The sequence below is a fragment of the Cavia porcellus genome, unplaced genomic scaffold (genome assembly GCF_034190915.1).
Source record: "Cavia porcellus strain 051 isolate PalLab524CR breed Dunkin Hartley unplaced genomic scaffold, mCavPor4.1 scaffold_16, whole genome shotgun sequence".
NCBI classification, from domain to species: domain Eukaryota; kingdom Metazoa; phylum Chordata; class Mammalia; order Rodentia; family Caviidae; genus Cavia; species Cavia porcellus.
In genome coordinates, this window is record NW_026947499.1 from 7,143,223 (window position 1) to 7,168,889 (window position 25,667).

Genomic DNA, 25,667 nt, shown 5'->3' on the forward strand with positions numbered 1-25,667 from the left:
TAGAACTCCATTTAGCCATGATCAAAGAAAATAATAGTGTAGACTGCAGAAATTCAACAAAAGAATAAGAACAGAATATTAAATGCTGTTAGAAAATGGAAACAAATTAGCTATAAAGAAAAGCCCATCAGAATCACAGCAGACTTAACACAACCTTCAAGTTTAGGAGAGGTTGGAGTGAAATGTTTCAAGCCCTAAACGAAAACAACCTATTTTTCAAAATTGATGAAGAAATAAGATAGTTTCATGAAAAAGAACACCTAAAGAAATTCATGACCACCAAACCAGAACTCAAATATTGTGATGGATATTCTCTTTCTCTTCCTCCTCTTCTTCCCTTCCTCCTTCTCTCTCTCTCTCTCTCTTTTTTTTTTTTTTATCGGTACCGGGGATCGAACTCACAACAGCCTGCTTGCAAGGCAGGTGCTTATGCCACTGAGCTAAATCCCCAGCCCCTCTCTCTCTCTTTTTTTTATACTGGGGGTTGAACTCATGACTTCATACTTACCAGGCCAGTGCTTGAGCCACTGAGCTAAATCACCAACCCACTGGACATTCTAGGAAGAGATAATGAGCCTGAGCATAGAGTACATACCTGTAATCCCAGCATTCAGGAGGCTGAGGCAGTAGGACCACTGCAAGCTCAAGGTCAGCCTGGACTACAAAGTGAGTTCGAGGCCAACCTAAATTGCATAGTGAAATCCTGTCTCAAAAAGACAAAAAGGAGGAAAAAAAAAAAGAGGACTCCAATTCCATGATCCCCAACAGAATGATCCACCAGGCAAGGCAAGGGTAGGAAAAAGAGGAAACCTGCAACAGGAAAATCATACGACAAGGATAAGTCAGTGCCTGTCAGGTATAACCATCAACGTCAGTGATCTCAGTTCACCAAACAAAAGAAACAGACTTGCAGAATGGATCAAGAAGCAAGATCCAGCAATATGTTGCATGCAAGAAACACATTTAATTCAAAAAGAGATTCGTAGACTGAGGCTGGGGATTTAGCTTAGTGGCATAAGCATCTGCCTGGCAAGAGTAAGGTCATGAGTTCTATGCCCAGTAACCCACCTCCCAAAAAAGAAAGTGATAGACTGAAAGTCAAAAGGACAGAAAACAATACTCCATGTGACAAGAACCCAGAAAAAAACAGGCATAGCTATTCTATTTGTAGAAAAGGTGGATTTTAAGCCAAGATTAATTAAGAGAAAGGAACAATCCGAGAGGAAGAGATAACAATTATAAATATGTATGCAGCAAATACCAGTGCACCCAGCTATTTAAACAAGTATCAATGGACTTGAAAAATCATAAAAGCACTAATACAATTGTAATGGGGAACTTTGACACCACACTGTCACAAATAGATCAGCTAGACAAAAAAAGAAAAAAAAATTTTAGAAACAAACCAAAGTTTTGAACAAATGGACTTAGTAAATGTCTACAGCATTGCCACACTACAACACCAGAATACACATTCTTCTCAGCTGAACACAGGATGTTCTCCAAAATAGATCACATATAAGCTCATAGAATATGATTAAGTAAATATAAAGGAATTAAAATTATCAGACAGTACTGTAATGAAATTAGAAATCAATGGCAAAAGAAACCATAAGAACTTCATAAACACATGAAAATTAAATAGCATCCTCCTGAACAATCAATAGATCACAAAAGATATTGAGGAAGAAATTAGTTTCTACAGTTAAATGTTGGTATAACACTGAATTTATAGGATGCAATGAAAGCAGTCCTATGAAAGAAGTTTATAGCAGTTAATTCCCATATCAGAAAAACAGAGTAGCTCAAATAACCTAATGGTGACCCTCAAGCTTTTAGAAAAGAGCAAGTCAAACCCAATGCTTATAAGAGGGAGGATATTATAAAAATCAGACAGGAAATTATTGCAGTAGAGACTAAGAAAATGAATCAATGAATCAAAGAGTTGGTACTTTAAAAGATAAATAAAATTGATAAACCATTAGCCAGCCTTATCAAAAAAGGGAAAGAAAAGACTCACATCCATGCAAGTAGAAGAATGAAAAGGTTGAAATCACAACAGATCCTGCAGAAATCCAGAAGACCATCAGTACCTACTTTGAGAACCTATATTTTAGTAAGATGGAAAACACAGAAGAAATGGACAGATTCCTACATATATATGAATTAAAAAGATATAAAAATTCTAAATAAACATATCAATGAATGAAATTGAAGATGTAATTAAAAATCTACAATTTAGAGAAGGCTTACTACTGCTCCTTTTCAAACTCTAATGAAATTGAAAGGGAAACAATACTCGGAAATTCATTCCTGGAAGTAATGACACCAAAACCAGAGAAGGATCCGACCAAACAAGAGAACTACAGGCCAGTCTCCCTAATGGACAGAGTTACAAAAATCCCCAATAAGATATTGGCAAACAGAATGTGGCAAATCATCAAGATACCATGACCAACTAAGAGTCATCCCAGGGTGTCAGGGATGGTTCAACATATGCAGATCAATACATATAATATACCATATTAACAGGCCCAAACCATGTAGTCATGTCAGTGGGTGCAGAGAAAGCATTTGACAGAGTTCAACACCTACTCATGATAAAACCCTACAAAAAATTGGAATAGATGGTCTTTATCTCAATCTGATAAAAGCCATCTATGACAAATAACAGCTAACACCATACTAAAATGGACAAAAACTGACAACTTTCACTTTAAAATCATGAACAAGACAAAGATGTCCACAGTCACCACTTTTATTTAGTATAGTGCTGGAAACATTAGCCAGAGCAGTTAGACAAGAGAAGTTAATAAAAAGAATAAGACTAGGAAAGAAAGAAATTAAATTATTATTTGCAGATGATATGATATTCTACATAGAAGACTCCAAAAACTCTACCAAAGACTTTTAGATTTAATAAGCAAATTCATTAGTGCAGCTGGACATAAAGTTAACACTCAAATAGCATTCCTGTTCATAAATAAGAAACTATGAGAGAAATTAGGGAAACATCACTAGCTTCACAGTAGCTACGAAAAAAGAAATACTTAGGAATCAATCTAACAAAGGAAGTAAAAGACCTTTCCATTGAAAACTGCAATACTCTGAAAAATTACAGGTCTCTGAAAATGAGATCAAAGAGGAGATCAAAAAATGGACAATTTTCCCTTGTTCTTGGATAGGAAGAACCAATATAGTGAAAATACTTCCAAATATAGTGGCCAGACTTCCAAAATTGTTACACAGTTTTAATATAATCCTGATCAAAATACCAATGGAATATCTCACAGGATTAGAGAAAACAATCCTAAAATTCATTTGGAAGAGACCTAGGATAGCAAAAGTGATTATGGACAACAAAGGGAAGGCGGCAGCATCACAATCCATGACTTGAAGTTATACTACAAGCTACTGTGATAAAAACAGCGTGGTACTGGGGGAAAAAAAAACCAGATTCAAGGATCATTGAAACAGATTAGAAGATGCAGAAACAGCTCCAAACACACTCAGCCACCTTATCTTTGACAAAGGAGCCAAACACTGGCAGGAAAATAGCCTCTTTAATAAATGGTGCTGGAAAAACTGGCTTTCCACATGCCAGAGATTAAAATTGGACTCATATCTTTCACCATGCACTAAAGTAAAATTGAAATGGATCAAAGATACAATTATTGAAGTAGAAACACTAAATCTGCTGGAAAATAGAATCGATAGAACTCTTGAAGACATAGATTGTAGGCAAAGACTTTGTGAAGGAAGCCCTGATTGTACAGGAAATATCACAAAGAATCAACTGGCATCTCATCTTATTAAAAAGCTTTTGCACAGCGAAAAAAGTCAAAAGAGGGAAGAGATAACCTACAGAGTGGGAAGAAACTTTTGCCAGCTGTTCCTCAGACAAAGGACTACTACCTCAAACATATAAAGAACTCTAAACAACCAGACCTCCCAAATTTAAAGACCCATTCAAAAACGGGCATCTGAAATGAATAGATACTTCTCAAATGAAGAGGTAGAAATGGCAGATAAATAAATACATGATCCCCGATCATTTGAGAGATGCAAATTTAAACAGTGCTTAGATGCTATCTCCACCCAGAAAGAATAGCTATTATCAAGAAACCAACCAATAACAAATGCTGGAAGGGCTGTGGGGGAAAAGGAGCCCTTCTCCACTGTGGGTGGGAGTGTAGACTGATGCAGTCACTGTGGGAATCAGCATGGAGATGCCTCAGAAAACTGAGATTCCATTTGACCCAGCTGTTCACCTTCTTGGTATTCTCCTGAAAGAATTAAAAGCATGGTGCCACAGTGATATACGCACACCCATGTGTATAGCAGCACAGTCTGTAACAGTGAAGTGTTAAAAACAGCCCAGATGCCCATCAGTTGATGAATGGATGGAGATGTGGGGTTTTTATACAATGGAGTGCTCCTCCATCATAAAGAAGGATCAGCTGGAGACATTTCTAGCTGTATGGATGCACCTTGAGACCAAGCTCTTAGGTGAAATCAGTCGGACATGGGTAAATACTGCACTGTTCCTCTGGTGTGAGAAATCAAGGTGTAAATAAGGACCAAAATGTATAATTTAGATATTGGGAAATGGGGAGAAAATATTCAACTGATAGGAACAAGGGAAAGGAGAAGGGGAAAGGAAAGAAGTACAAAAAAGGAGAAGAGAAAAATAGGAAAAAAAAGCTTTTGTAAATAAAGAGGGCAGGAGAGGTTGAAGGGAGGGAGGGGAATGGGAAAAAAAATAAGAGATGTACAGGTACGAATCCCCTATGATGAATGTTATTGTGTATATCTAAAGTACACTAATTTAAAAAGAGTAGTGGAGTACTGCCAGGGGCTCCAGCGTGAACGAACCCTAAAAACATGATGCTCGGGAACAAATGAAAGGCCACACACGCACAGTGTGATTCCTTTGATATAAAATGCCCTGCATAGACAGAAAGCAAATGGGTGGTGCAGAGTGGGGCGTAGGGAATGGAAGGTAATCACTCTTGGGTGCAGTTTCATTTAGGGATGGTGAAGATGTTCCAGATTGCGATGGGGATAATGGTTACACAACCTTGTAAGTAAGCTAATAACCGCCAAACTGTATACCTTAAAAGGGAACCTCCATGCCATGTAAATTATATCTCAGTTTTTAAAAATCAGAGGCTGGGTATGTGACACATGTCTGTAATGTCAGCACTGGGGAGGCTGAGTCAGAAAGACCAAGAATTTGAGGCCAACCTGGGCTATAAACAAAGTGAGTTCAAGGTCAGCCTGGGCTACATAGTGAGACCCTGTGTCAACACACAAAAGCAAAACAACCATGCGGGGCCTGCTGGCAGGCCCTGGGCCTGGTGCTTTAGAATCACCCTCCAGGTGCATGGCACCTCTGCCCACTGCAGCGCCTGCCTCGCTTCGCCTCCACAGAGGCGGCCTCCTTGAGCTTCGGTCACCGCCCACTCGTCTGGAACTTATACTTCCAGCCAGGGCCAGCCTGAGACTTGGGGACGTCTGGGCAAGCTCGCTGGTTGGCGCCCTGTCAAACCGGTATTCTTTAAGTGTTTGTTTGACATTTATTTAGTGGGGATGAGGAGAGACTGATACTCTATTAATAGAAATCCTATAGAGAAGCAGATTCACTTTTGAATTCACTTGCACCACAGCATCTGGGATCTGAAAAGTTTTCAGGAAAGCTCTTCTGACTTCTGCTTTCTTATCTCTAGGGCTGGTCTTGTTTTGTTCTTTTTTCTCTTCCATGCATCTCCACATCATTCAAAAGGCATATGGAAGATTTATGTTTAAAATGTAAAGCAACAGAATGTTTCCTTTCTGTTCCTGGGAACAGCAAGATCAGATTATTGTGCTTTAGACCCCTGCCCCTGGGACCCTGGCTGCACACGTGGAGAATGCACATGCAGCAGATCTCAGCGAGGCTCAGTGTTGTCAGTGTTACTTCTCATTTCCCCTTCAAGAGGTGGACTGGTTTGCTTTCCACCACTTACATGAGGGGTGACTGGAGAAAACCGAGTTAACTGACAGCACATTTGCAGTGCATTCCTGTGATGTTTGGGGTTCCCTGTTCCTGAGGTCCTGTCCCAAAGTGGCAGCCTGCTCTGCTTTCTCCTCCCTGGCCCTGCATTCTCTCTCTGAACATTAAATACTTCTTTTTGGAAACCGAGTTCCTCACAGGGCCCCTCTTTGCCTCCTCTGAGTACCTTTCTCTTCCTGGACCCTGTGGGTCTAGTTGTTCGGGGCGTGAGTCACATTGCTGGTCTCACCCACAGAGAGACGTCGTGTGGAGTGGAGGGGACCAGCCTGCCAAATCTGGATGGCCGTGGAGAGAGGTGTTACCATGGCAAACCCTCAGTCTCTCCACGGGCTTCCTTGCCGTGAAAATGGGGACCTTAGAGTTGTTAGGAGGTGTGACAGTAAAAGCTAAGAAACAAGATAGAGAGGTCCTTGCAGAGGCCTGGCAAGCTGTGGCATTTGGTTGCATACAGGGGAAAAATGCTTGAGGGCGCTAGGTGGCACTGGAAAACCTGGGACATTGTGTCTCTTCAGGAGTCTAGTGTGTACCTATGGCTGTGGAGACACGGGCAGAGGCGGCAGGCATGGCTGTGGTCCCTGAGGGCTGCCTCCAGAAGTTGCATGTTCTCCTTGCTGCGGCTTCCCAAGAGCATAGGTGGCGGGGGCGGCACGTGAAGAGCCACCTTTCCTGCAGCCACACCTCCCACAGTTGCGCATTGCTGGTTCCCTTTACACCTCCCAGATTCCTTTCTCTCCCCCTCTAGCTCTTGCTGTCTGTGCTGCTCATTGGCAGTTGGTCACTTTGTCATCCCAGTCCTCCATGAAGTTTGCCTTGGTCTTGCTTTTACCTCTGAAGAGATTATTCCCTGCTTGTGGGCACGGATTGTCATCTCAGGGCCTGATGCCTGGGCCTCTGTGGCAGAGGCCTACCTGAACATGGGCATCAGCTGCAGGAACAGCCCCAGTGCCTACAGCCTGCAGGGAGCTGCTTTTGGGGCTGCTGCCCGCCTGCAGGGCATAGGCATGAGCGTGGAGACTCATCAGTACATGTTGAGCTGTGACATGCGCCTGGGATGTCTCAGGGTTTTGAGGGGTCCTTGAGCCGGGAGACTTCAACAGTGCCTGTAAGCATTGTTATCAGTGAGGCTGTCTGGGAGCAGGACTCCCTGAATATCCATTTCTCTGTGTTTTCCATTGTTTCATGTGCTTACCTCTGGCCTTGGAGTCTTTGGCATGGTGGACACCCAGGCCCACAGTGGCCAGCTGAAGAGCATGTTGGGACTGCTGGCAGTCATCAGCCTCTTCTACCCAAGACTCCACCCTGTTCTGTCCAGGGTTCCAGCCCCATGCAGCCCCACAGTCCAAAATATTCTATCACACAGAGACATAGTTCAGCGGCACAGTGCATGCTTAGCAAGCTTGAGGTCATAAGTTCGATCCCCAGTACCAAAAAAATCTTCCTATCCTACCAGAGTTCTGGGAAGGCAACCACAGGAAGGCAACTGTGTGTGCTGGGGGCTGTTCTGGCCTCTTGCAGTTTTCCTAAGCCTGGGGGGAGTTTAGGGAAACGGCAGGGTGCATCTGTCTTTCACCAGTTCCGGTTAAGCACGTGCTCCCTGAGTGAGGCCTGAACTGGGAGACCTCTTGTTTGACATCCCTTGGTGGACCCTCATGTTCTGCTGGGATCTTTAATCTCTGTTGCTCAGCCTGAGAACAGGCTTTGCTGGCTTTCCCGTTCAGTTGGCCTGGAGAGGGAGTTCAGGGGTCTCACTGTCTCTCCTGTTGGCTTCTCCCTGCAGGATGCTGGCATGTGTGCCCTAGCCCCCAGCACCCTCCTGTGAGCCTACTGATCCATCCCTCTTCCTGTGGCGGGGACAGTGGCAGAGCTCCTTAGACCCAAAGGTAAGGACCGGTCACCAATGCAGTGACCTTGGGCTTTTGGTGCTGGGGCCCTGGTCTTTGAAGGTCCAAGGTACAGAGGCTTTTTATTTTCTGTTTCCTTCTCTGAAAAACCCTCATTAGCTGATTTTGCTCCTTGCAGTATTGACTTATCATCATTGATCAGGAAGGACTGACATTCTGCCTCTGGTAGCCTTGAGGCCTTGCTGGTTGCTATTCTCCCACTTACAGAGTACACAGTGTGGCTCTTTGCTGTTTGCTCTGAAGGGTCAGCCTGGCAGCACTACCCCCAGGATATGGGACAGGGCAAGCAGGAGTCCCGCCTTGAAAATGCCTGCTCCTTCCGAGCTGGAGAGCATGGCCTCCGGCCACCACCAGCCTTGGCGCTGGGCAGAGTCCGGTTACTCCTTCACCCTGTTGCCCACCCACCATGGTCATGGTCTAGAAAAATGCCTATATTTTCACAGCCACCATCTTTATGGGAATGCTTCCTCCCACAGTGGGAAACTGAGGCCAGTGCATTGGCTATGGGGCCAGGATAGAGATCAAGTGGCCCAGGGCTTTGCGCCCTGCCACCACCTGCCTCCACTGAGAACAAAACTCTGCACCCCGGCTTCTTGTCTATTCCTTTTCATATGCCTGGGTCTCTCACACCAAAGAACAGGAGGCAAAGTGATTCTTCTCGTTTGTGGAGCTCTCACGCTCCCTGGTTTGGGTATTCTTTGGCTTATATAGACTTGCGGGGCTCAGAGGCTGGATATTTCTCCTAGGGAAGTTGAAGAAGCTGGAAGAGAGGATGGTTTCATGTCCCTAACCTGTGGGTTGCGAGGGCTGTGGCCTTTCAGTGCACCAGCCCTGCGGGTCCCACAGTAGCCCTGCACAGAGGTGGTAAGGGCCCTGTTTTATACAAAACACCTGAAGCCCAGCCTCAGAGATGAAGCGGTCAGGCTGCTCAGTGGTGGGATTGGGACTGGGCCCCAAGGCTGGAAGCACATGACCTGCTCTCTGAATTCCCACCCTGGCTTGCTCTCTGGCGCCTCCTCTCCACAGAGCCAGGTACGTGGGGCTTCTTGGATTGCATGGGGCTCAGTGAGCATGGCCCCCTCTCTTCTGTGTTTCCAGGCTGGTGTTGTGAACTGTATTCTTCTCTAATTGCTTATTCTCACTTGCTGGGAAGAGGCCTCTGGTGCTAAGGAGAGAGTGCTATGTTGTGTTTTTTGTTTTGTTTTTATTCACTTCCCAAGGTGTCTCCACTGCCAGGAGTGGTTGTGGGGCAGGTGTCATAGTAACCTTCAGCCCAACTCTGGTTCTGTGGGGTCAGAGCCTTGTGGTTGTGCTGTGCTGGTGGATCTCACCCCACTTCCAGGCAGGGCCTGGGGCGAGCGTCTGTGTCCCGAACAGGCAGCCTGAGCGCTGATGGTGCTTTTTGGTGCCTGGTGAGCCTTGGCTTCCTGCTTCCTTTCTTACAGGAAGAAGGCTCTTTTCCTGCTCGGCAGCTGCATCCCGGAGATCAGTGGGTTCTCGGAGATGACAGGCTCGCAGCCCACTTCACATGAAGGTCCCTGCTGGAATTCTTTCTATTTATAGGGAATTTTTTCTATTTATAGATGCTTAGTCTGTGCCAGGGACTGCTCCAGGGGCCAGGCCTGCATCTGTGGGCAGTGCAAACTGAGGTCCCTGCCCACGTGGCCTTGGTGCCTAGCGAGCCCTCACTTTGCACTGTAGCCCTCTTCCTGCCCCTGCTTACGGCTCCTGTCTCCCCTCAACTCCACTTCAAACACCAGCTTTTCTCAGTAGTTCCTTGAAAGTCCCTGGCTCACATTAGCTTGCTTTTCCTCCAATGGGCTGCCATAGCATGCTGTTGCACTTTGGTAGAATTCATGGTACCCAGTGCCCTAAAGTATTTGGGGATCTGTGTCTGCCATCGGCATAGGAACCCTCTGATGGGGAGCCATGCCTTCCATGTACCCAGTTCATTCTCCCACGTCCAGGACTAGAGAGCTTGGTCCTCCATCCCAAGGCCCTCTCTTAGTACCTGCTTGTGCCCTAGCCCTGCCCAGACTCTGGACACAGTGAGTGGGTAGGTTGCCCCCTCCAGGCCTCAGAGCGGTCCTGGGAATTTGTAGCTGGGATGGGCAGAAGAGAGAGTGAGTGGGTGGAGAAGGCAGCCCTCCAGGGTGGCTGAGGATGTGAGTTTCTCCTCTGTCTTCTCTCCAGCTGAGGCAGGAAAGTGCCCAGGGGGCCAAGTTTATTTATAGAGCTCCAGAGAAGCACACAGCTTTCCTTCCTGAAGGTGGATGTGGGGTAGGGGGCAGCTGGGGTTGTGTTTTCCAACACATCCTGGCTGCTTTTTGCATCTGTTGGATCCAGGGATGAGGCATCCATCAGAGAAAGGGGGCCTGGTTGGGGAGAGCCCTGGCCCTCAGCGTCCTACTCAAGGTTGATAATTGCTCTCAGTGTCCTTGGGTCATCATTTCCTCCCAGGGGGCTTCCTGACATGTCCAAGATGAGCCTCTTGCAAAGTCTCCTGAGGAGGAGGAGGTCAGAGATATGAGGTGCAAGGGATATGAACCCCGTAGTAATGCTGTGCACTGCCCATGCCAGCTTCTACTTCCCCAGCCCTGGAATAAACCCGAACCCAGATGCCACTTCACTAGTACCAACTGAGCCTCCGATCCCTCTTCCCAGGCAGTCTGTGCCTCACACGGGAGCCTCAGGGTTAGGCTGCCATGAGCATCATGTTAGAACTCTGCTGTGGGCCTGAACAGGGGACCAAGGGCTGGAGAGGGCTGCATGGCATCATGCTATAGAGCACAGATGCTGCCCTGAAGTCCCTGAGGTCTGTGAGCATGTCCTGTGCTCTTTGCTGCCCGCTGCCTCTCCCCACCCCATGCTGGTGAAAGATGGGGGCAGGGCCTAGTGATTCTGGTCATGCCCTGGCCAGCTCTGCCATCCAGCACCTCTGCTGACAACTCATATCTCCATATATGACCCACACCCAGCACGTTCCGGCGGCAGGAGATTGCGGCAAATGCCTTTCAGCCTCCCTGCTTGTCCTGCTCCCAGAGCCTCCTTGTGCTGTGTTTGCTTAGTGGGGAGCTCATCCAGAGTGTCCTTTACTTCTGACCAAGTGCTCAAGCTGCATTTATCTGGCTTATGTTTCTGGCTGCTGCTTGCGGTCATCTGTTGAGGGATGCCAAGGTGTGCCATGCTTTTGGAAAGATGGCCCAGGAGTGCTTGGTGGGCTGTGAGGCTGACAGCTGCCTCAGCTATGGGGCGGGGACCTTTCTGGAGCTCCACTGCAGCTCCCCATGCAGGAAGCCCCTTCCCACCACTTTACTTCCCCACTTCCACTCTGCCTTGCTTGGCGCTGATAAAGAGCCCTCTATTTCCTTTCTTTCCTGTGCTTCCCCTGAGCACCCCCAGCCTCCTCATACAAACCACTCCTCACACCTCCAAGTAGCTGGACACAGTCAGGAAAGTTTCTAGGTCTGTGTCCCCGGTGTTGCTTCCTTGCTTTGTTCTGCACACATTTCCTAAGATCTCAGGCAATCAGTTGTATTCCTGGAGATGGTGTCCAGAGCTGGGAATTCCCAGAGGGTTTGCGAACAGGACGCCACCAAGCTGGAGAGTCCTGTGGCTCTGGAGTGTTCATTTCAGCAGTTTGAGGACCCCAGAGCATCATCAAATGCTACAAAACCCTGGCCTTTCTGGGCTCTGTGTTCTAGTGGGGGCAACAAACAGATAGTAAAATATAAAAGGATGTTAGTGACGAACAGCTCAATAAGCAGGAAAGAGACGGCCTCCTAAGGCGGGGCCTCTGAGCCAAGGCCTGACACGCGTGAGGGAGTATGGAAAGGCCCTGAGCCAGGGCCTGTTCTGGAGTGAAGGAAGGAGGGAAGAGAAGACATTGGTTAGCCAAGGATGGAGGGGCACATAAAACCCAGATTTGAGGCACACCCAGGAAACTGGCCACAGTCATGATCACCTATCTAAGGTCAGGCACAGTGTCTGCAGCTACCAAATACCCCAGTGATCATGAGCCAGAGCCCATCCTACCAAGGTGATCATTTAAATCCACTACTTAGTCTCTTGTAACAGTGGGGCCCCAGAAGGCTGGTGGGGGCCCAGATATTACTGCTCTTGAGTTGTGTTACCAAGAGTAGGTGTCACTTAAACCCTGAGAACCTGAGTAGTACACTTTGCTCCCTTACCTCCCCCCCCCAGACAACAGTTTCTTTCTTTCTTTCTTTCTTTCTTTCTTTCTTTCTTTCTTTCTTTCTTTCTTTCTTTCTTTCTTTTCCTTTCTTTCTTTTACAGTAGTGGCTGTTGAGTCCAGAGCCTTGCACATTCTAGATGAATGCTCTACCACTAAGCTACATCCCTAGCTCAATGTTTTTGAGATAAGATTTTGCTAAGTTACCTAGGCTAGGCTCGAACATGTGACCTCCTGACTAAGCCTCCTCAGGAGTGGGTTGGTCTTTCTTGCCGAGAGGCTGCCTTGCATTTCACCAGCATGACTTCTCGTGTGAGTCCTTGGATGGAGAGTGGGCCAGTCCCTGTTGATGGCTTGCAAGACTGCTCTAATGATAGGTTTTATGTTGTCCCAGGGCCAGCAGAATACACGACAGGGCCTGCATGGTTCCCAGTTTGGCAAGAAAGATCTGGGTGTCATCTTTAGGCTCCTCAGCACCATGGCTTCTTGGGAAGCCTTCCTGCTCTCTTGGGAAATGTTGAATCTGTTTGCCAAAGGGGAAACAAAAATCCAGTTTGATTTTTCTTCCAGCCTTTAACTTGATCCCCATCACATTAAATGTACTGTGGAGGAATGACAGTTTGGAAGTTGCTGCCAGTGATTGATTCACTGCCCTTTGGGTGATTGGGCAATCACAGGTGCTGGCAGCATGTGGCTAAGGCCAAGGTACTGGAGATGCAGCAGGCAGCTTCCTGCATGTGTGGCGAGGGAACAGAAGGAGCAGCAGACAAGTGCCCAACCCAGACAGCACCCTCGGCCAGCCAAGAACTCCTGCCCCTTAGCCACGGCCTTCGTCCCCAGGTGCCCCAGCCCTTCCCTCAGCCACTGCCTCCTGTGGGTTGCAGCTTTCTCCCTTGCAGTGCACAGGGACTCCCGGTCTTTCTACAGCGATTCTCAGGCATTCTGGAGACTCCTGGCCTTTCTGCAGAGATTCTCAGGCACTCTGGATGCCCGTGGTCAGGGGTGTGCTGAAGCTGGGCCCCACACTATGGTGTGTTTTAGGACTCACGCCTCTCCTCGTGACTCCCGTTTCCCTCAGGGAAGAGCATTTACTGGCTTTTCCCTGGAGTCCTCTCTCCAGTTTCTAGTGGGAGGAGTGGCCGCACTCGAGAACTCACTGGACTGCTGGGTGGTCATCACCCTTCTGAGCCTGAGCGTGGCTACATGTGGCAGTCAGAACACACAGGGCCGTGTTACAAGGGGCTCAGGAAGGAAAACCATTCCTCCGCGGTCCCTGGAAATCACCCCCTTCTCTTGAGTGCCTGAAGCCCACTCAACCCTTCCTTGTGTCCTCTTTCCAATTCCCACCAATTGGAGCAGGCCCTGCACAGGGAGCAGGCCCTGGTTGGGACACTGTTGCACTCCCTGATACCTTACTATGGGAGCTTCCCTGAAGGGAACTGGAAGCAGAATGAGTTAGTGAGGATAGATGGGGTAGGGATGTGCAATGGTATCTCAGGAGGGGACCTTTTCCCACATCCCAGATTAGCGCAGAGTCATCTGATGACCTACTCAGGGCCACTTCTGAGGGATAGTGTGTGTATGTCTCTGAACCTTTGAGGGGTCTCCCGAGCGTGGCCTCAATTTGAAAAGACAGCGGCCAAAGGGAAGACAGCAGGTGAGGACACTGGGATGGAGCCTCAGGTCAGTGAGAGATACTTAGTAGTTAGTCCTCAATAAAGAATGTCCCCTTGAGTAGTGTGATGGCTGCTGCAGGCTCTAGAGCCAGGGTGCAGCGGACCCCTTGCCTGTCTGTGCCTTGGGCTCCGACCTGTGAAGTGTGGGTCGTGTCAGGACTTACTGCCCATCAGCAGGGGTTTAAATGAGTTTTGGCCAGGGCTGTGATTGTCCCCAGGAGTGGGTACCAGGCACCCATGAGTGACATTCTCAGCAGGCGTGGAAGCTGGCTGCCAGGTGCTGCCTCCAGGGCTGCGTCCTGCTGAGGAGAGGCCTCAGGCTGATGGACCCCCACATACCTGTGGGTCTTCCCAGCATGGGGTGGTGCCTGAAATGGCAGTGACTCAAGGATCTGAGAAGTTGGGGGTGACCTGGAATAGTTCTGGCCAGGGAGGCATCCAAACCAGGTACACTGCAGGTACCGGGCCGAAGGTGACCATGCACATCAAGGGTAGTTGGCCATTCAAAAGCCTCAATGCTGGCACTGAGGGGCAGAGCAGTGTGCACCGGTCTACTGTGCCCAGGCTCCCTCCCCGAGGTTGTCCCCGTGAAGTAGCTGGCATCCTGGCCAGGACACCAGGAAGCATAGGCCCCGCCATCAGAAAGCCTGTTCAGAAGCCTCAGTGCTGCTGTGTGGTCCAGAGCCCCTCGGCCTTGCCAGCCCCAGGGACTTGGGCAGCCTGTGCCCCTCCTCATGCTGGCAAAGCCTGGTAGTGCTGGGGGTCCTCCAAGGAACACAGGAGGCAGAAGCAAGTTGTACTCAGCTGTGCCTTTTACCCTCATCATCCTGGGAGACCTGCAGTGGGACCCATCTTCACTATTTCGTTTTCAAAAACGGCTGCTCTGAGTGAGCATGAAGGATGCAGAGAAGTTACCAGGAGGGAAGTGAAAGGCAGGGGGCACAGCACAGACAGTGCTCGTAGTACTCGGCGTGCTCCCTGTGTTTGGAAAGTCCCAGCGTGCTGAAGTGTGGAGTCAGGTGTGCTAGGCACAAGCTTGGATTTCAGAAGCAGAGATTTGGAGCTCACAGGGTTCAGGGAACTCACTTAGCACCATTATGATTATTTCTGGCTTACGTGCAGCGGGGAGGAGTTCCCTTCTCCATTTGCTCTCCCCAGGATGGGGTGACCTGACACCCCCAGCCCTGCCTTCCTGGATCTGTTGTCCCTGGCCCTGGCCCTGCTTGCCTCTAATGTGGCTCCCTTCTCGACACAAGCCCGGGCCTGTTCCAGGTTTCTGCAGGACCCAGAGCCGAGTTCCCCTGAAAGCGTCTTCCAAGCCTGTGGATCAGTACTTCCCACCCTGACTCAGGATTGTAAGAATCACACTTGAGGGGGCCCTCAGAATACAGGGGCTCTCTTGGAAGGCAGGTTCCTTGCAGAGCTGCTTGCTCACTATGCTGTAGAGCTAGGGTTTGAACAAGGTTTATCCTGAGTCTGTGGGTAGAATCCTTCCAACACCTCTGCCCTCTGCAGAATCCTCAGTGTGGCTGTCAGCCGGACATTGCAAATGGATACTGAAGCGGAATAGGAGGGTGGGGGCTTCCAGTGTCCCAGTCCCACCCCCCGGCTTCTTCATTGGCAGCTGGGCTATCTCTGCCTCTTCTCCCTCGCAGGGTGGGGAATAGGAAATAGACCTGTGCCAAGTCTGGGTATGAGGGGCAGGGCAGCAGGGTGGCTCCCTGCAAGTCCAGTGTTGCAAATGACCTGCTTTCTTCAAGTCTCTGCCTGCTGCCCCTGATTCTCCTTCCCTGAGCTGGATGGTCTGCTCTGATTAGCACACTGACGTCAGGAAATCATGTTACTTTTTACCTTTGGTCTCCCCTTGGCCTGGCAGCTGTGATGTTTCGTTTTGGAAGTGTCCCCTGCCTCACTACAGAGGGCCAAGGCCAGCAAGGAAAGGAGGATTATGTTGTTCCCATCTGGCTGCAGCCACCTCCCCAGTCCTGTCCAGCTGTTCCCCATTTCCCACTGCCAAGTGGCAGATGTCGGGGCGAGGTCAGTCTGGGAGCTGGGGACCTGCCCGTCAGCTTCACGTGAATGTCTTCAGGGCTATTTCTAGCCTTGCCATTATCCCAGTGGCTTCAAGCAATAAATATAGACATGGATTGAAAAGCCCCAGTGGCAGGCAGGCAGGCAGCACTGAGGAGTGTGTGGATGGGGGCTTGGCTATAAATAAGCCTGCTGGAACACCTTCCCACCGTGCCACCGCTGTAGGGCTGGCGTGCAAGTGTGCTCCAAGAGGCTCTGCCCCACTGACTCCCTGCCAGTGCAGGCTTGGGCCTTGGGGTCGAGGGAGGGAAGGAGATGCCATCATTCCTCAGGGGGCCTTGGAGGTGCAGGGTGGGCCGCCGGAGGTCTTTCTCTTTAACAGTGTGTAATCTTTTAGGGAAGGGCAATGGCGTGGTGGTCTAGCTGGAGTCCTGGGATAGCCACGTTGCAGGCAAAGTGTGAAGAACAGCAGTCCATCCTGCGTCCTCCAGTCCCCCTAGCTCCCTGGGCCGCACTGTTGCTGCAGAGGGGCTGCAGGTCCCACTGGCAGCTTCTACGGGCCTCCTGTGGGTGTGTTTTTCTGGCCTCTGCCCTGCCTGGATCCAGGCTCTTGACAAGAGCACAGCTTTGTTTATCCTCTGGTCCCTGTCCTACAGACAGGCTCCAGCCTGTGCCCTTGTTTAGGCTAGAGTTGAGGGGCAGGGGTTCCAGATGTCCCCTGGCCCGCAGCCGCCTCCTTCCCTGACCCTGCCCTTCCTCAGCCTGCCTCTCTTCCTTCCTGGCGTCCTTCTGTTTTCTCTCCTGGTGCTTGCCCCCTACCAACTTTTCTCCGCCTGCTCCTAGCCAGTAGCAGATACCTGGGGCTGCACCCGTGAGGAACAGAACCCGTGCCCTGGAGACACTGCTGGTGGACAAAGTAGTGGGTAAGCTGGCAAGGGTCCCAGGAACTCACTACAGATGCAAGGTTGTCGCTTTGCAGTCCCTGCTCGCTCGAGGGGAGCAGTGTGAGACCAGTCTCCTTTTGCAGCCTCAGTTAACAGGGACCTAGAGTGGGAGAGCAAGCTGGGCTTGGCTCTGGGGAGGACTGTTGCAGATGCAAATGTAACCTCCACACAGGGAAGGCCTTCCCCAGTTGCTAGGCTTCAGAGGACAAAGGGAACCGCAGGGCCATTTGGCCTCATGAACAGATAGTACCTAGTGTGGTCTGGGCTCTGGGCTCGCAGCCTCATTGCAAGATGAACTGGGCCTGCTCCCAGTCTAAAGGAGTCCATAGGCCACTGGAGGGGACTGAGCCACAGGCCGTGGCGACACCCATGGTAGTGCCAGGCCCTGTGGGAGCAGGAGGGAACTGCTGGGCTCCGAGAATGCCACATTCACTCAGTGCAGAGGAAGGTTTGGATGTCACCTGGGAGGACATCCAGGCCTGTGCAGAGGCCGGGACAGTAGTGGCTGCACAGCTTGTGTCTGGGACAGTCAGGTTGGGGACCGTGCTGGGGAGGCTGAGCCCAGGGAAGGGCTGGGGCATCTTGTGTGTGGGTTAGGAGTTCAGACATTGTCCTGGAATTTAGGCTGGGGGGTGAGTGCTTTCACAGAGGAGTGACATATATCCATGTGTGTGGTACAGTTCGTCTTGACTTTGTGAGGGTGACAGGTCGGAGCTGGGTTGGGTGGGAACCAGAATGGTGACAGCATCGCGATGTCTTGCTCTGTTGAGTACCTGAAAGGTTTTGCTTCTCATGGGGCCCGTTAAGCTGGGTGTGCAGAGTGGGTGCAAGCCTGAGACTATTTCTAAAGATGGCTGCGCTGAGCAAACCATCAGCAGGGCCTGGCGAGGGGCCCGTGCTGAGCATGGAGCTGTCAGCTCCGATTTGCCGGGTTCTCCTTGTCACCGAATGGGGGACTCTGTCCAGTACTTGGCCCCTGTCAGTAGCTGGGTCTGAATCAGAGATAACGGAGTCCCCTGGGACAGACCCGGGCATCCCTGGCCAACCAGGTATCCCAGGTATCCAGTGCGGCGCTGCACAGGTCCTGTGCGGAGAGGGCTCTTGGGCCTCGTCTGCCCCATGCCAGCGCTGTGCCTGGAGCCCTGGTGCCCATAAGCAAGTGAGGAGGCTGACATGTGGTGTGAGGGGCATGTAAACATGTCTGCCCCCAGGAGCCACAGGACCCAGAAGTTAGTCTGGCTGCGTAAATATTTTCAAGTATGTGGTTCTGCGGGTGTGGACTGATAAATAGAGTGAGGGAAGCCAGGACTGGGTGATTGCCATCCCTCCCTGGGGACAAGTGGCGTTTGTGAAGAACTCAGCAAGAGAAGCTGCAGGACCGCTGTTTTGGATGTTGAAGCTGGAGCAGAGGCTTGGACTGGCTGCGCTCTGGCCTGGGCCTCCTCTCTCAGATGAGGAAACTGGTGACCGAAAGCAGGGCAGGGGACACAGGTCCAGAGGCACACACGGGACTCAGCAGAACCTGGTCTTTTTTTTTTTCCCCCAGTAACAGGGATTGAACCCATGGTCTTTGCATTAAGCTGTGTTTTGAGATGGGATCTAAGTCACTAAGTTACCCAGGCTGGGCTCAAACCTGACATCCTCCTGCTTCAGCCTCCCAGGATGCTGAGATTACAGCCCTGTGCCATTGTATCAGGTTTCCATCTCACTTTGAAAGAGATGGGGGCATGGAAAGGGAAACCAAAGCTCAGAAAGGCCATGACTGCAAGGTCAACAGAGTTGGTACCCAGACTCACCTCTTGCCTGTTTGAGCTCTGTTGGCCTCCCCTGCGGTATGTGGCAGGCTACCAGGGACAGTGAGAAGGGCTCTCTGCTAGAGGCCAGGGTCCAGCTGGACAATCTGACAAGCCACTGTGGACTCCTGTTCCCCTCTGCCCAAGTAACTGAGTGCACGGCCCAGGCTGGTGTTCACAAGCACTCTGTGGGTTGCTGGTCTTCTTCATCGGGCACTTTCATATGTCTCAGGGCAGGGCCTGTGCTAGCACCAGAGGGTGGGGGATACTGTGGGAACCTTCTATTTCTTCTTCTTCTTTTTTTTTTTTGAGACAAGGTTTTACTGTAAAGTTCAGGCCTGGCTGGCCTTGAATTCACAATGATCTTCCCGCTTTGGCCTCCCAAGTGCTGAGACTACAGGCGTGGGCCCCCATACTCGGCCTTTTTCTTCCTCTGTCATTTCTGCTCTTCTCTTGTCTTTCCTTTGGCCTGCAGAGCCCCATCCTGGTCTTAAGGACAGTCTTGCTTCTCTCTGGGTTAGAGGGAGAGGAATCTGTCTCACCGAGCACTTGCTGGAGACCGGTGTAGATGAACGGGTGGCCGTCTGGCCACAAGCTACCATCCCATCACACCTTGCCCTCCCCCAGGCCTGTGTGGAGGACCCTACTCCACCCCTGCCTGAGTTCAGGAGAGCGTCATCCGGCCAAGTGCACCTGTGCAGGTGGAAGGTGCTGGCTTGTGGTGCCAGGTGGGGGCAGGGAGTTCCTTCAGTTGCCAGCTCCCCGGCTTCTTGGCTCTTTGGCTGGAGCAGGAGCAACTGTTTGGATAACATCCACTGAGGGCTTGGCTGGTTTTGCCGGACCTGAGCAGATGATATAGACCTCAGTATTCTGTGTGTCAGCTACATGAGCGGTATTTCAAGGGGGGCAGTGCAGACTCACTAGTGTGACCAGGCTCAACGTTAGGCCTGCCAGGCGAGGAAGTGGGGCCTTTCTTGCGCTGGCCCAAGTCACCTTCACTGGGAGGCCTGGACGGCTTCTTGAGGCTCCAGGCTCCCTAGACATTTTAGCTTCTTCCCTTCGACTGAGCTGTTACTGAGCTGAGGCCACACCTGAGATGAGTCCGTTGGCTTAGCTGGCGAGCCAGCAGCTCCACGGCAGAAGTGTTCAACCCCACAGTGTGGCAGAAGCCGCTAATGCTTTGCATTCACTCTGCAGAGCTCAGGTCTCTCACTTGGCCTCTCCAGCAGCCCTGGGCCAGATCCATGGGTCTCTTGCTTGGATCCCTGGCTTTTTCCTTGAGACCAGGGTTGACCTGGGGATCACAGGTTGAGGGAGTGCCTTTGCCTGGGCTCAGCCTCATATCGGGAGCTCCCGGGAGTCCCGTTGACTGTGGCCAGCGCCTTCCCAGCTGTCGAGACTAGGATGCCCCAGCTGGCAGGAAGCAACTGGGATCCGACTAGGAACAATAGCTGGACTCCTCAGTTCTGTTCTGCACAGGTGGCGGCTGTTCGTTGTTGCTGTTGTCTTGCAGATAAGAATCACCCTCTCTCTGGGAGCCCTGTTCCTTCAAGGTCCAATTGGGTGTCTGTGTTTTGCTGCTTTGGTCTCAGAAAAGGATAGGAGCGTTCAAAGATGCAGACAACATGTTGTACCTGGGCCGTGGCCCATGTGCCAGGGTCTCTGGCTGTGTGGCTTTGTGGGGGCTGTGTCTTCCCCTCTTTTCCTGCCTGGGCTGACCCGGAGTTGGTGCCTTAGAGCTGAGGGAGTGAGCTGTGCACAAACAGGTGGTGTGTGTGTGTGTGTGTGTATGTGTGTAGAGGTGTGGGGGTGACAGACCCAGGGGACTCCACTGTGGAGCATTCTGCAGGAAGTCCCAGGTGGCTGTTGGGGCTTGTCTCCTGCATTTTAAGATAGGCTTTGTTGAGATATAGTTTGCATACCAAACAGTCTACTCATTGAAAGCATTCAGTCCAGTGGTGCTTTGAATGATCACAGTTGGGCGACTATCACTACGGTCAGCACATTCTCATCACCCCGAAAAGGAACCTGTAGACATTATCCTTCATTTGTTCCCAAGCCATAGGTCAGGCAGCCGCAAGTCTGCCTTCTTCCTCTGTGGGTTTACCTGTTCTGGAATTTCACTGAAATGGGGTCCTGCAATGTCTGACCTTTTCTGTCCAGCATCTGTCATTGGCATGATGTCTGCAGATTCACTTCTGTGGTACCATGGGTCAGAACTTCATTTCCAGGCATGGTGGAATTGCATTCTGTCATAAGGCCAGAACACATCTTCTTCAGTGTCTTCTTAAAGGGTGACTTCACATCTTAAACGTAGTTCTGAGTTGGTGAGGAGTTGAGGGACAACGCCATGGTGAATGTGAACAGCAGGAACTTGGCTTCCCTGAGGGAGCCCTGGGGGCCAGCAGGAGAGGGTGAGCAGGCAGAGATGCCTGATATCTTTGCTTGGGTGGCCACTTGGGAGGGAGTGGGGGTGGAGCAGACCTGGAAGGAGCAGGTCTCTTACAGATTTCTTGGCTGCCCTTTTCTCTTTCAGAGACCTGGAAGAGGGGGAGAGGGCTCTGCCAAGGCACGTGTGCCTCTGCCAGATGCCTCTGCCAGTGGAGAACCCTGGAGCCCCTTCTGGGCTTGACCTGGGGGGCAGATCTGAGGCCTGGAGGAGCTGAGCATCATAGATGGGGAAACGTCAGAGATTAGAGCCGCCTGACTGATAACAGCTGGGGATGAGATGGAGGGCAGTTGAATATTTGTTTGATTTTGCTCTGCTGGTCTGTCTTTCCAGTGACTCAGTTCTGTTTATGTTGTGGTGTGGCTGGGCTTTCTGGAGAGTGGAATCCTTTTATAAAGGAATAGCCCTTCTGCAGGGCCACCCCAGAGCCCAGAGGCTATGAGTATTCCAGGTGGGGCCTGGCTTACCAGCCAGCACTCAAGGGCGAGGATCCCTCAGGTTCCAAAATAGTGATAAAGCACTGTTCCCCTCCTTAGCGCAGGTCTCTGGAGGGAGTCTTGCACATTTCACTTTCCCCTAGTGTGGCCTGCAGGGGTGGTCTCTGGCTAGAGGAGGAGTGCAGCTCTAACTCAGGATGCAGCTTCTCTATGTAACTGGTAGCCGGAGAGGAGGCCCCTTTTCTTTTCTTTTCTTTTTTGTATCTGGGATCAAACTCAAGACCTCATGCCTACCAAGCAGGAGCCTAAGCTACTGAGCTAAATAAATCCCTGGCCCAGAGGAGGTACATTTTCCTGGCCCTTGTAGACTCTGGCAGGGGAAAATAGGGAGTTGCTTACTCTGTGTGAATCAGCCAGGCCCCCCAGGGTATCATACTCTGCCCTGTCTCTTAGAACGACTGGCCAGGCTGACCTCAGAGCTTCTTTTGAGCTTGTTCTCTGCATCTGTGCCTCAGGAAGCTGGAGCTGGTCCTGAGGGTGGATGGTGAGGGGACTTCCGTTTCCACTTACGACCCCAAGTAGGGACACTAATCAGACTCACTCAGGGTTTACTGCAGGACCAGAAGGCACTGGCAGCTGGTAGGATGGATGCCTTATTCACCTGGGCCCTGCACCTTCAAGCTGCTGTAAATTGTGCTCCCCATGAGGTGGCCCCTGTGACTTCAGATGGCTTAGGTATCCTCACAGGTGGCCTCCTAATGAAGTGGCTGGAGGACCCGGATCCTGCTGTGATGTCAGGCACCTCAGTGGGAGGTAAGGTGGCAGGCTGAGAGAGAAGATGCTCCTTGCTGTTTCTGTAAGGCCACCAGCAGCCAGGTGGCCTGGCCCTGGCAGTGGGGTTGTGACTGTGTGAACGGTCCAACTCCATGCCACTTCTCCCAGCCGCCCTGTCTCCTCACCACCTCCCTCAGTACCAGGTGTTCTGTCTGCCCAGGCATCCTGGAGGAGGCTTGGGCTGGTGAGAACCTGCAGGAACCTCACTGTCTGGGGGATGAGGGCAAATAAAGACGTGAGCTACCTGACGTGCTGGAGCAGCTGCTGGTTTCTACTGAATGTTCGCCTGCGTGGTCACACAGATTGCATCACTGTGGCCTTGACTCATCCTCCAGCAGTCCCAGGAAGGGGGTGCCAGTGACCCATTGCAGTTTGCAGATGACAGGGAAAGGAGAGAGGCTGTTATGGGACCAGTGACTGCAGACCTGGCCTTTGGCTCCCTTTGGAGGCCATGCTACTCATGAGTTGTCTAAAGCTAACAGGGCAGGACTGGGCTCCGGCTGGTCTTTAACTACATGTGCCATCAGTTTCCACTCCTGGGACATTGAGTGAAGGTGAAACGCTGCCTCTGAGGGCTGCCCCTCAGGTGTAAGGTGAGAGCTTAGGTCCTGGGCCAGGAGCACTTTCCGACTGGAGGCAGGTCTCCAGGATGGGCTCTAGTCTCTTGCCTCCATGGCTACGGCCTGTGCCATCCCCTCCCACACAGAATGGAGCTGACCTATGTATCCCGCAGGATATGAGAAATGACAGTGTGACTTCTAAGATAGCATGGTCTCAGCTGTCCTTTCTCTTGGATCATTTGCTCTGAGAAGCCAGCTGCCATCTTCTGAGGATGCTCAGGCTGCTCCCTGGAAAAGTCTGGAAAGGTGGTGAGGAGCAGGGATAGCCCTTTTGCAGAAAGCCTGCATTTCATTTGTCGGTCACATAAGTGTGCTCCTCAGAAGAGAGTTCACAGCCTCTTCCTAGCCTGTACTTTAGAAGGCTGAGGCAGGAGGATTGCAGGTTTCAGCCCAGCCAACATAGCAGTTTACACTGTCCAAAAAAACCCAAAAAACTGTGTGTAGCTCAGTGTGAAGGTCCAGTCCCCAGTGCTTGGGGGGTAATGGAGGGAGACTTGTTTCAGCACCAGCTTCATGATCCACAAAGTGTCACAAAGTCATAAATGTTTCTTGCCGTAAGCCACCGAGTTGTAGGGTGATTTGTGGTGCAGTCATAGCTAACGCATATGGGTCTCTGTGTATGGCAGGCTCCTTTCCTCTGCATTACCAAATCGGTTTTGTTCATGGAGCAAAGCTCACTTTCCACTGATTGCAAGGATGCCCGTGCTGACTCTGACTCACGCTTGCAGGTCTCGGAGGCCTTTTGTAGGTAACTGATTTGTCATCCACATCCCCAAAGGCTCCCCTGCTTCCCTGTGGCAGGGAGCGGTCCATGGCCTGAGCCTGAGGGCTGGTCTGAACCGATGGATGCCAGTGAGAAGGACTCAGTCTGTTCTGACACAGAAGCCAAGCAGGGGTTTCTCTGGCCATAATGGGGGTGCAGCAGAGACATTCAGGAACGCGTTTTGTGTGAATGTGGAGGAGAAAGTCTTGTCCCCCGATTTTTCCGTTGCTTGCCTTGCCTCAGCCTTCTAGACCACCTGTGGCCCCGGGACTGGTTTCCTTCCCCAACTGCAGGGCTCCATCCCCCGCAGCAGGAAGGAGCTCAGCAGTTGAGCTGCATAAAGGGGAAGTAAACAGCTAGACACTGAGACCTCTTAGAGCCTCCCCAGCAGCCTCGCCTCACCCGCCTGGTGAGGGAGGGGCAATTTCTGCCGGTCATTGTCTCCTCACTCACATTGGGAACAAGAAGGGAGGTGAAGCCCACTGCTCTCAGGCCCTCCTAGGTCCCTGCTGCTGGTCACAGCCTGACGGTCTGAGGATGGGTGGCTCTGGACCTGTGTGCCTGTGTTTGCATGACCTCAGCAGGGCACCAGAGCGTTGCCCTTAAGTAAACATGTGGGCCTTTTTCTATGTGTTCCTCATTTCCTTAACCACTTTTTTGAATACCTGCTGCTTTCAGGCAGTAGGATTACCAAAATGAGTTAGAGAAAGTTTCCATCCTTAGTTATTTATTAGCAGGTGAAATGGACATGTAAATAGCAGCTAAAGATGCAAAAAGAAAAAAAAAAAGTAAAAAAAAAAATCGGGGTGTGGCGTGCATGTCTGTAATCCTAGTGCAACTTACTGAAACCCAGGCTCAAAAAATGAAAAAAGGGCTGGGATGTAGCTCAGTGCAGAGGTACTGGGTTCAGTCCTGAACACCAATAAGTGGCAGCGGCTGCAGTAGGCATTTGGCAAGTGCCCAGATGGAGATGGTGAAGGCAGGGCGGGGGGTGCATCTCTGGAGGAGGCAGCATTAGCACAAAGGAAGCGCAGCGTGCTCCCTGGGGGTTTCTGAGTTCTCACCATTATGCTTCGAGCCCACATTTGACTTTAGAACCTGCTGGATTCATGGTTCCCCTTGAACTTGCTGAAAGTTTGCAGAATCATCTGTAAAACTAGCTGCGCCAGGGGCTTTGAGGGGTGTCTTTGATTACCACCTTATTTCATACTTGTTTATTTAAGCTTCCGTGTCTTATTTCACCAAGCCCCAGAAGCCAGTCACTCTTCTACTTTTAGGGGAAGAGACTAGAAAGAGATTGGGGTGGTAGTGGGTTTTAGATGGGGTTCTGTGTCGATGCGTAAGGAAATTTGGGAAGCAAGACAGGCAGGCAGGAGTGTGCTAGGCAAGTTTGGGGAACAGTGAGGCCAGAACTGAACAAGACCAGAAGGGCAATGGGAGACAGTGGTCCGGGGTCAGGGCTGCAAGGTCAAGGTAAAGACTGAACCCCAGCCTAAGTGTGACAGGAACTATGGGAAGATTTTGAGGTGGAGGAGCCTCCAGTGAAGGTTGTAGGGGAAGGAAGGGTCAGCAAGAACTTGTGTTGGGGTGGCCTAGTCATTAGCTAAGATGTCTGCAGGATTTTCTGAGCTTGCTTGGAGGGCAGTGGAGATCTGCAGCTTGAGTTGAAAGCAACCTGCCCTTCACCTGGGGCACACAGAACCCCCCTGTTGCCCAGGACGGATACCTTGCGCTCAGCCCCTGTAAGGATTGGGACCTCCAGGTGTCCCCAGATCTCTGAGGGGTAGGGAAGAGCTCATATTGTAAGCCAGAACGTGTATATTTTTCCCCTCTAACACCCACCCCAGCTCTGAGGGAGTTAATTGTGCGCTTGGCTGCTGACCAAAGCAGCTGGCCAGCAGGACAAAGCATGAACTTGCTTGACCTTGCCTAACCTTGCAGGCTCTCGAGATGCACCGGGCCTGTCCAGCCA

The 25,667-nt window shown here is 50.9% G+C and overlaps 1 protein-coding gene across 8 annotated transcripts in view; it reads left to right on the top strand.

The window, feature by feature from the left end:
* The window catches only part of Pitpnm2 (phosphatidylinositol transfer protein membrane associated 2), a 128,994-nt gene that overhangs the window by 27,185 nt on the left and 76,142 nt on the right, over positions 1-25,667 (top strand). For 7 of the 8 annotated variants that reach the window (XR_010039607.1, XM_063225520.1, XM_063225525.1 and 4 more), the window contains exon 2: positions 7,833-7,935. The exons of the other annotated variant lie outside the window; for it this stretch is intronic. The gene's annotated coding sequence lies outside the window, so the exon portion shown is untranslated. The remainder of the gene's footprint in view (positions 1-7,832; positions 7,936-25,667) is intronic. 8 annotated transcript variants of the gene reach the window in all.